The following is a 10608-nucleotide window of genomic DNA, read 5'->3' on the forward strand; positions in this document are numbered from 1 at the left end:
AGGGCTTTCTCCTCAATTTCTTCCATGTACAGGTTGGCAACTATAGGACACACCGAGGAGCCCATTGCACAGCCGTGTTGCTGCCTATAGAAGTGCTCCCTAAACTGGAAGTAGGTAGTGTTTAAACAGAGTTCCAGCAGAGTGCATACATGGTCTGGGGTGAGGTTAGTCCTGCTGTTCAGCATGTCATCCTTCAGGAGTCTCTTCTTTACCATCTTGACAGCTTCTGTGGTGGGGATGCAAGTGAACAAGGATGTGACATCATATGAGACCATGGTCTTGTCCTGGTCCAGCTGCAGTTGTTGGACTTTCCTTGTGAAGTCCTGGGAGTTACTTATGTGGTTTTTGTGTTTCCCACCAAAGGAGCCAGAATGGTGGCCACGTGATTAGCTATGTTGTAAGTCACAGAGTTGATGCTGCTGACAATGGGTCTGCGTGGGGCTCCTTCCTTGTGTATTTTGGGTAGGCCATATTAAGGTATGGGATGGCCTCTCTGGGGTATAGTCTGTATATAATTGCCAGTCAATAACTCCCTCCTTTTCCAGCTTCTGTGGTAGAGATAGTTTTACACAGATAAAAGATTCAATGAAGAATATTTCACATAGTGATATATGCAAGCCAAAGATTTTGTTTTCCAATTCAATGAAACTCCCTCTTCTTCAGATATATTTGACAGTTTTTGTATTTTTGGAAACCTTGGGACCTCAGAATGTGAGGCAAAGGTTTGTAGCTTTGTACAAAGCTTACTGTAGCTGCACAGCATGAAATTCTCATGGCTGGCATGGCAGTAGGCTGCTTATAGAGTCACAGCAAAGTTGATGATTGCCTTAGTGGACTCGCAACAAGTTTCTAATAATGAGATATTTCTGTATATTCATGGGTATATTTTAGTACAGAGAGCTGCAGGCATTTCACCTGAGCTAAGAGGTGGGACCACAGCAACCCTGTCTCAGGCTCCTTACACTGGCTACTTTAAGGTTCCTTGTGGCCTTGCTCCTTGCTATATTTCTGACATTTAGGACCACAGCATAAGCCTCTGTCTGGCTTGAGATCATTGGACATACATGTAGGTCTCTTGTTTCAGAGTCTTGCTGGTAACATCTTTGTTCCAGAAGTATTACAGGAAAATGTACTCAACATATCAAAAGCAGAATTATTAAACACAAGCGCTCTTAGTCACTGTGTTAGAGTCGCTCATACACGGAAGTGAGCGAGTGGTAAAAAAGAGGCGGACCCAGGTAACCGATTTTGGTGCAAGCTGTGATTTATTATATACAGCGCGGTGACTTTACAAACAAACAGTTTGTGGATACTAAATATATGGAGTATCCCGGTGTCGACCAGCAGCAGGAGGTGTGGAGTGATGAGGTGGATGAGATGGACGAGGTGGGCCGAGCTGCGTAGTAGGGTCACTCCTGGGCTGGTCGGTGGTTGATGATGGCTACTGAAAAGACACAGAGATACGTAGGGTATGGCAGAAACACTCAGTGACTGTGCATCAACCTGTCTGAGAGGGAAGAATGGAGCCACGGGCCAGAGGAAACAGTCCGGGAAGAAAACAGGAGCTAGAAGATAAACGCACAGAAAATCCAGAGTCATAAACAAAATGGGTACGTAGAACAATGCTAAACAACACGAGGAGAAAATTCACAGAGAATAGCTTGGTGACAAGAACGAACTGGCAAGTGAATGAGAGGTGAACCGGGCATAAGTAACGAATAGCCTAATCAAGTGCAGCTGGTGATAAGGGAGTGAGGAACAGGTGAACGGGATTAGTAATCAGGGGCTAATAGAGAGAGACAGAGTAAGAAAGGTGAGAGAGGCCAGAGTGGCCGGGCAAACCTGACACACTGTCACTGTTACATTACTGACATATTAACATGTTGGAAGGAATGCCCTAATTTGAATAATTTTATGCACTTTTTGGTAGTTGAACCTATAGCAATGCAATGTATCATATTTTATAAACTAATAATAGCTATGTAAAATAGAAAGTTTTTGCAGTCAGGAAATAAACTGCAGTCAGATTCAACTATCTCTTCTTAAAACATGCATTTATTTTAGCTTATCTTGTTTTTGTTTTTTTACTTGAGTTGTGTTTTTACTTCTTTTATCTTAAATTATAAGATTTTTTTCACAATTTTATTCATGTCCACTGAATTTCACTTGTTATCTATAAGATCCATAATCACTTTTCCATTTGAGGGTCATGGGGGACTGGAACTGTCCTAGTCTATCGCTGGACCAACACACAGGGACAGACAACCACTCACACTCACATCTTACTTGTAAGATACTTATCTCTATTTGAATTTAGTATTATTGATTTGAATGTTCTGCCTTGTGTGAAGCATTTTGTAACCTAGTTTTTGAATAGTGCTCTGAAAGTAAAGATAATTATTTTCATAGCAATCATTTTCCACTTTTCAATTCAACCATTAAGTCATAAACTAACACTGTAGACAACAACAGAGGGCAGCAGAGTGTTGTGGTGTGTTGAGCCAGTCGTCCCTACCAGACAACTGTATATCTATAAGGAAGGAAGGTGAGCTGATTTGATCACAGCAGTAGATGTAGTGTGATTTATTGGCTCTCATCACAGGTTTGGTATGCACTTAGATGCAAGATGTAGCCAGACCTGCCAAGATGAATGGAGGCAGGGATCCTTGGGGTGCTACATCCTCCCTTCCCTTTCTTGGCACTGGTATAATTGCTGAGGTTGCCTAGCGACCAGAAGCATGGAAACAGAAGGTGTCACTTGTTACCTCAGAGCTGGATTTAGCCAAATTGTAAAATAGCCACTGTTAGATCATGTTACTAAAGATAAGCAGGAGACAGAGGTCACTGTGAGGGCCACTGTGTCCTGACTGTATATTTCCTTTTTTTAATGACACATTACATTAGCATATACATAGAGTAAAAAGCCAGCCCTAGATTGGACAAAAATGTAAATTAATATAATGCGGAGTAGGCTAATATATTATAGTTTTTACTGCATTGTGACCATTATTAATATTTTAAAAATGATTTTATTATAAGTGTTATGCATCATATTACCTACCTCTTCAACACACATTTTGTTTCTTTTCTAATTAGCTACCTTGCTGGTGTCAGTTACAGGCCACTGTAAAGTGGGAGTGAGGTCCTATAGTTTAATCTGTAGGTGGAGAGCCGTTTTATCAATGTTTGATTCACTTTGTCATCCATAGAGGCTGATAAAGCTAAATTAATGAATAACTAAATTCAAGTATGATTTAGCAAATAAAACAATTAGAGCTGCAGTTATCAAAATGTTTACATTGACAATATGACAAATGGCCATGTGTAGCTCTCTGTGATGAAACCTCAGAGAATTAGCACTTGATTCTACATTTCACCCACAGAGTGTTTTAGCATCTTTTGGCTCATTGTTTTGACTTTGCAGCCTACAGCTTTAGTTTAGTTTAAATGCTCTCATCACTGTCTTTGCCGGCAGCACCAGGGAGTGAGCTTAGATAAACCCACTGTGCTTCCCAGCACCAAGTGTGAAGTGGGCTATCTCTACATTTGACCAAAGCTGATATGCTAGCTAGCATCTTGAACTGAGTTAGTCTCCAAGCTCACTGTTGTGTTTATTAAAAAAAAAATTAACCTGACAGTCCTTTCCAATGTAAACCATGGCTCAGCTAAGACACTGTATTAGGATCACTTCAAAAAAAGATATTGCAGATTCCCACATGTCAAATATACACCAGATAATTAGTTTATCAAGTCTGGCCACAAATTTATTTCAAATGACTTTACAAACTGTACAACATGGAACATTCTATTTTAAGAGATTAGACAGCAGTGCAAGTATAGTATAGAATGGCATTATTAAGGAAATTAAGTACATTCTTCATTTAAATAAGTGAAATAACCTGAGCAGTCTCAGGTAAACTATAACACTGTGTGAAATGAAGACTGTGAAAGAATCATGTGAATGACTGACCTGACTGCAGAGAAGATCACCAGGACTCCACTGCCCTCTCTGCAGAGCATTTACCACTGCAGGTTGTGTAGGAAAGCTGCCTCCATCCTCAAAGATCCCACTCACCCCCAGCACGGACTGTTCACCTCCTTACCCTCTGGCCGGAGGTTCAGAAGTGTGAAATGCAGGACCAAAAAATTGCACATTGACTGTTGACTGCTGCACATGCTGCTCCCATGCAGCATACACTCTCTTATTATATTCTTATATATTTTTATTATATTGCTGCATTTGCTGCTTAAAGTGCCTTAGATTTAGTGTTACTTATTTATCTACTTTATATTTCATTTGTATTTTGTGGCATTCATGTGGACAGCAAAGTAAGATTTTCATTGTACAGGGAAACGCGTTTCCTAACTGTGCATATGACAAATAAACACTTTGACTTCCTTTGACTTGACCTGCACTGGCAACATTTGCACTGTGTTATGTGTCTGTAACTGAAGTCATTCACTGCACTCCCCAGTCTATCCCACAAATTTCCCAGATGATTTGAAAAACCTTTTATTCTCAGTATCATTTCCCAGCAAGTCTGCATGTTGACCCTGCGATGGACCAGTGACCTGTCCAGGGTGTACCCCGCCTTTCATCCGATGCCGGCTGGGAGTTGGCTCCAGCCCCCCCGCGACCCTGTTTGGGACTAAGCAATATAGAAAATGAGATGAGAGAGATGAGATTTCCAAGCAAGATGTCATTCAAGGCCTGTCATTCTAATTCTTGATCATTTTCTTTGCGATCAGTCCTTTTCTCACCTGCCTCCACTCCTCTTTTCTTATCTCCCCATTATTAGTCTCTTATTCCCTCATCTCCTCCTCCCCATCTCTTCTTTTTCTCTGCATCTTTCCACATCTCTCTTCCACCAATAAACCCATCCTACAATCTGTACTAGAATTTCCTCTCTCCTTTCCTGTCTCTATTCATCCTCATTATTTACTTTTCTGTATCCCCCACTGTCAGCTTCTCTCAGGCTTCCACTAACTGTTTAGATGTCTCCCTTCCCCTCTCTTCTACTGTATACCTCCATCTCTGCCTCCATCTCTGGTGTGCACACAGCGGATGCAGCGGCCCACTCAGTCCTCTCAGGAAGCAGAAGGTTTGTCCACTCCCACTCAGGCTTTGCGTCATGGAACACAGAGAAACAGAGACAGAGGAGAGGGAACAGATGGGAGGAGGACACACTTGCTGCCTGTTTTATAACATTACTTGTAACAATGCTGTGGTCATCAGTATGGCTATGTAAAGTAACAGGCTATTATAGACTCATCAAGCAGGCTTATATATAGGCCTGTGCTGCTTATAGAGGAGAAGCAGCTGACAATTTTGGTGTGAAATTTAGTTCCACACTTTGGAAAAGATTAAAAGGTTTACTTATGATTCTGAAAGGAACCATTCAAAATGATACAGTGCTTTGTAAAAAGTCTAACCTTTGTAGAGAAAACATTGAGTGTATTTCAGAGCATGGCTTATATCATGCCCATGATTGTTTTAACAATCATCAGGAAGTGTTTTATTTTCAATTTTAATCAACAGGACCCAACATCTCTGACCATAAGCTCACCCTCAGAGATCTGTTACCAATCTGAGGGCTTTACTATCACAAGACTTGTGTAACCATAGCGACCTGAATCACATCAGTGCTTGACATCATAACTGACACAATCACTCCCATTTACGCAAGTGGAAAGACAATTCTGCTTTTAGAGTTTTATGCCTGTGCTAGCTCCTACCTATGACTTTAAATGAGCATTACAATAGACTGGGGCTGGAAATGATGATAATAAAAAAAGATGCTGTATTTTATAAGTGGCACAGAGGTACAGTATACTGATAAGACAGCATGTTCAAATGCAAATGCTGTTTACTGGATTTACACAACAGAACAAAACAAAATGATATCTGTAGCGCCACATAAATAAGAGATTAGATCTCATTGCAAATGAATAGTCAAATCTTGGTCACGATGAAAGAAAAAATCCACCCTGTAAGAGAATTCCCATATTTTTCCCATTGATCTTGGACAGCTGTATTAAGATATACGGACCAGAGACCAGCATGTGATGTGATTTCTGGAACAGCCTCAGTGATAATGAATTAGAGACTAAATGTGAAGACACACTGCCAGTACCCAGGGTGGCTTTTCTTGATTAAGTGAGAATGTCTTTTGGCTCAGTGCTGCAATGTAAGTAAAGATGTGGGTGTAAAAGCATAATGAAATGTTCAAAAGTCTACAAAAACAGCCAGCTTCATATTGTCACAGTAGATCCACAGTTTAGTTTGATTTCAGCATTATGAGAGCTGCTGAGATAATTATGATCTTGAGTATTAAATGTGTGATTATATTCAGCTGCTGCTTTTTCCCTCAAACACAAAATGCATTAGCTTTCTGATCAGTCCATAGAGGTATACAATTTAAAAGATAAGAACACCAGCTTGTACAGAAAGATCATAGAGAATGTAACTATAACATTAAAGCAGCTGTTAAGAGTAGTTGGTGTGTTGCTATTCATATTTTTGACAACATAACTTTTGTGTGATTTTGCACCACATATGGTAAAACCTGCTTAATAAATAGTTCCACATTTTGGGAAATATATTTATTTGCTGAGATGAGAACAGTTACTGTACATAAGAAGATTGATATCACTCCCATGGCTATAAACGTGAAGCCATATTTTAAAAACTACTGACTACTGTGAAATATTACAGAGCTCCTACATCAATTCATATCAATGTGGCCCAGCCTACTACTTGAATAGACAAGCTGTTTTATCTTGTCAGATCAGCATTTTCACCCCCCTTTGTGACTTTATCTGGTTGGAGGCTTATGACTCACATTTGGCTCTGCTGAACTGAACAGTTTAAACAGTTTACAACATTCGGTACTGTTGTCCAAGATGCTGATCCTGGGACCACCAGTGATGCGGGATCTGTCAATGTTATATCATAAATCTGCTGACCGGAATGAAATCAAAGGGAATGAAATCTTCTCTGATGGCAGGATTTAGAGTTTTTTTGGAATTTTTTTTTTACTCTTGACCCCATCTGGATACAAAGTCCTGTATATTGTGATCAGTGAGAATCCAGAGCCTGCTACAGGCCTTGCATGTTGTTTCTTCATGCAGTCAAGTAATTGTTGCTTTTACAGTTTTTTGCAATTACTAACTAACTAACTAAAATGACACACTTGGCACAATTATACAAAACTGATACGAAGGGAGCAAAAATTCAGCTCAACTCACCATAAACAATGCTTTGCACTCATGTTTCAGTTTAACTTAATACTTTCTGCAGAACACTACACACAGTTCTCCACATAAGACAGAAATCTGCCATGAAGTCACTTGGTGGCCATTTCAAATCACTGCCATTCAAAATGCCACACTCCTGAACCGATTAGAAAAAACGTTACCTGGCCAAACACCTAATAGCCTAATTGCATTAATCAAGATGTTAGCACTATAAAAAAGACAGCAGGTGAGTGACCTGCTTACAACAACAGAAGTCTATCTAGCAGGTGGAGGTAGACGTCAAACAGAGGGAGAGGAGGTCGACTGCTTTGACAAGCAATGGAAGAGACACAATGCTGTTGAAGAGGTGGCTGCTGAGGCCTGAATACGACACTTGAGGTGTTTCTTCTCTTGCTGTCTAGCCATGGAGGACACTGCATGTGATGTTGATGAGGTGCTGTGGCCAGACCAAGCTAGGTAGCATGATGCAGCCCATCCTGTTCTGGGAATGCAGTATCTCAGGAATAGTATCTCCGGAATGCCTTGCTTGAGTGGATTTCTTCCGGTTTGGCACAATGTCCACTTGGACTCAAAGATGAACTGATTAGATTTTGGTGGTCAAAGGTCAAGCTCAAAAACCTGTGAATCTGATTGGCTGGCAGAGGCATACAACCACAGTGCTGTATTTCTAGTTGTTTTTTGTTTGTTTACAGTACAATTGATATATTGTGTTTGCACAGCTTAATATCCACTGTGCTATGTGTAGCACTAATTTGCTGTGAAGAAAAAAACCAAATCTTTGTTTTTGTATTGAAATTTGTATTTTGTGCAGGTTTCTGTGAACTTCAATGGTCTTTCCCTGCAGAATCCTCTTATAATTAAAAGGCCACCAAATTTAAGTGTGCTTTGAAATTTTGCACAGCATTGTGTTGCTTCCTAAAAATAAAGTCAGTTAATGTGAATAAGTGTTTAATTTTGATAAGTGTTTTTGTAGTTGCATGCATAATGCTTCATTTTGCAGGGTGTGTGAAGTATTTTGCACTTTGGATGTGTGGTTGTTTGAATTGTGTTGTGTTTTGAGACAATCAGTCCTGTTGCCAAAATTGTGTGTTAGCAATTGAAAATTGTAATTTGCATTCAAATGTTTTATCTATTTGTATGCATTGTGTTAAGCACTTTGAATTGCCTTTATATATGAAAATGCACTATACAAATAAACTTACTTAGCCCATTTGAACAAATTTTGCTGTGTTTGCCAGACAATGAATCTAATGTTTCTGCTGATCCCTTGACCTTTCCTCTACCACCACTGTCAGGCCACAACCTCCACTTCTAGATAAGACAAAATTTAATATGTTTTCTTTATTCAAAATTATGGAATATAATTAATATTGCAGCCATTTAGTCTTCAAATAACTATTCGGTCTTGTTTAGATGCTTTGCAATGTAACAGAGTAACATAATACCAATAAAAATTCCTCCGATGTACAACTGTTGACAGGCCATTCCTCCTTTGCGTTAAAGGCTGTACCTTCCCTGCACCATACCACATGTTTGAAAATACATTACAGACCATTTAAAGATTGTAAAGATTCAGTTGCAGTGAGATGAAGAGATAAAAACACTTCACGAGATTATCTTTTATTATTTATTGCTTTCTTTTACATATTAACAGGGTATCATGCTGACGCAAATTGGGGAGTTGTGAACCGGTGTGTGGTGCTTGGTGCCTCTGACTCTGTATGTGCGTGTGCGTGCGTGTGTGTGAGTCATGTCACCTACTGGTTGGTCAAAAGAACAGCAAGCCATTATGACAGCTAAATATGTGAGTTTGGGCTTGTTCTGTGGATGTGGTCTGTGCCTTGCGTGTGCACGTGTTTGTGTGCTGTGGAGCTGTGTACATGCTACTTTAAAACATGAACAATCAGCTGGTGGAAACAGTTATCAGTAAACATGCTCTTTATCAACCTGTGCTTTGGTTGTCAATTCAATTATACTGAATTGAATTTAGAAACGACCTTAATAAGGACATCAGATGTACAATGCAAATTGAATTGACCTTTCTTATAAACAGTTACATACCATAGTTCAAAACCCTTTCAGTTATATTAGTACTGATTAATATAAGTATCGATTATTTTAAAGCTGCACTATAGCACTAATCAATATTTATTATATGGTCAAATGGCCGTGTACTGTAAAAAGTGTCATTCATAGTGATGAAGGTTCAGAGATGTTTCAGCCAACACTGTAATAAGCTCCCTGGGCTGTTTTAGTGTCTTTCAGCTCATTGTTTTGGTTTTACAGCAGAGAACATAACCGTTATCGTCCAGTCTTACTGACCAGTCAGTTTGGTTTCCAGCCACAGAAGACACCTGTTTTCAACTAAAGGTTTCACTACCTGCTCTGCACCAAACAGTGAACAAAGTTAGTAACCAGACAGTCAACATAATGGAGCATTTAGCAGGTGAAGACCAGATATTTGGCAAAAAAACAAAATAACTAAAAGGAGAATGAATGTCAGGCTTGGACTGAATTTTCAAAATTTTATGCATTTCATGTAAAAATTTGAAAATTAAATGTGAAAATGAAGATTTCTGTTAGGTCTGCTCAGCATGAACTGCCTCTCTTCTGCCTTTCTCTCTCCTGCTCTCTCTTTTTTGTGGAATCGGCGCCTCAGCTGTCACTTTCTGTAATTAGTGACTCGTGGGTTGTCGCGCACAGCTGAGGCGCATGACTGTAATTACTTTCCTACCTTATTTAAACCTCAGGCAGACCATCATCGCCGGAGCATTGTATAGAAAGACACCTACTTAAACTCTATAGGAACAGAGGCACGAAGATTACATGTGTTACTCGTTACGCGATTGGGTTTTCGACGCTGTCAGAATCTGTGTAGTCGATTATCTTTCAGTACGGTATACACGTGTTATGCTAGACGTTATTGGGATCAACGCTGACAGTTCCCTGTGCTGTTGATGTCGGTACGTTCGCCACTCTTATTTTCACCTGTCCATCCTGATCTTCCTATTCTCCTGGTTCCTGCCGTTAGTTTGTCTACTCACCTGTTCGTCCTGGTCTCCTCAGCTGTCACTGCCCTACCCTGTTTTTGTACTGTCCAACCGTGGTCGTATGTATACCTGAACTCTGTTACTTTGTTTGTGTTACCACCATTAAACCACCTTTTTTTTCCACTAGCACCTGGGTCTGCACATTGAGTCCTAGCTCAGTTCTCCCTCACCCTCCTGGTGAGGGGGACTCAACGACAATTTCTGATCCATCTCAAAACTTTTCCTTCACTTATAAATGTGGTCTTTTGAGCTCTTCACTATTAACAGGCAAATAAATTGGCACACATTTTGATTTGTGCTC

General features: G+C 40.0%; 1 long non-coding RNA gene across 1 annotated transcript; it reads right to left on the reverse strand.

The window, feature by feature from the left end:
* Window positions 1-1257: 1257 nt before the first annotated feature.
* On the reverse strand, window positions 1258-4011 carry LOC109968364 (uncharacterized). Its single transcript, XR_002276090.1, has 3 exons — window positions 3971-4011; window positions 2639-2723; window positions 1258-1565 (listed from the first exon to the last, which is right to left on the reverse strand). It is a non-coding gene; the product is annotated as an uncharacterized LOC109968364 (long non-coding RNA).
* Window positions 4012-10608: the final 6597 nt, after the last annotated feature.

The sequence above is a fragment of the Monopterus albus genome, unplaced genomic scaffold (genome assembly GCF_001952655.1).
Source record: "Monopterus albus unplaced genomic scaffold, M_albus_1.0 scaffold147.1, whole genome shotgun sequence".
NCBI classification, from domain to species: domain Eukaryota; kingdom Metazoa; phylum Chordata; class Actinopteri; order Synbranchiformes; family Synbranchidae; genus Monopterus; species Monopterus albus.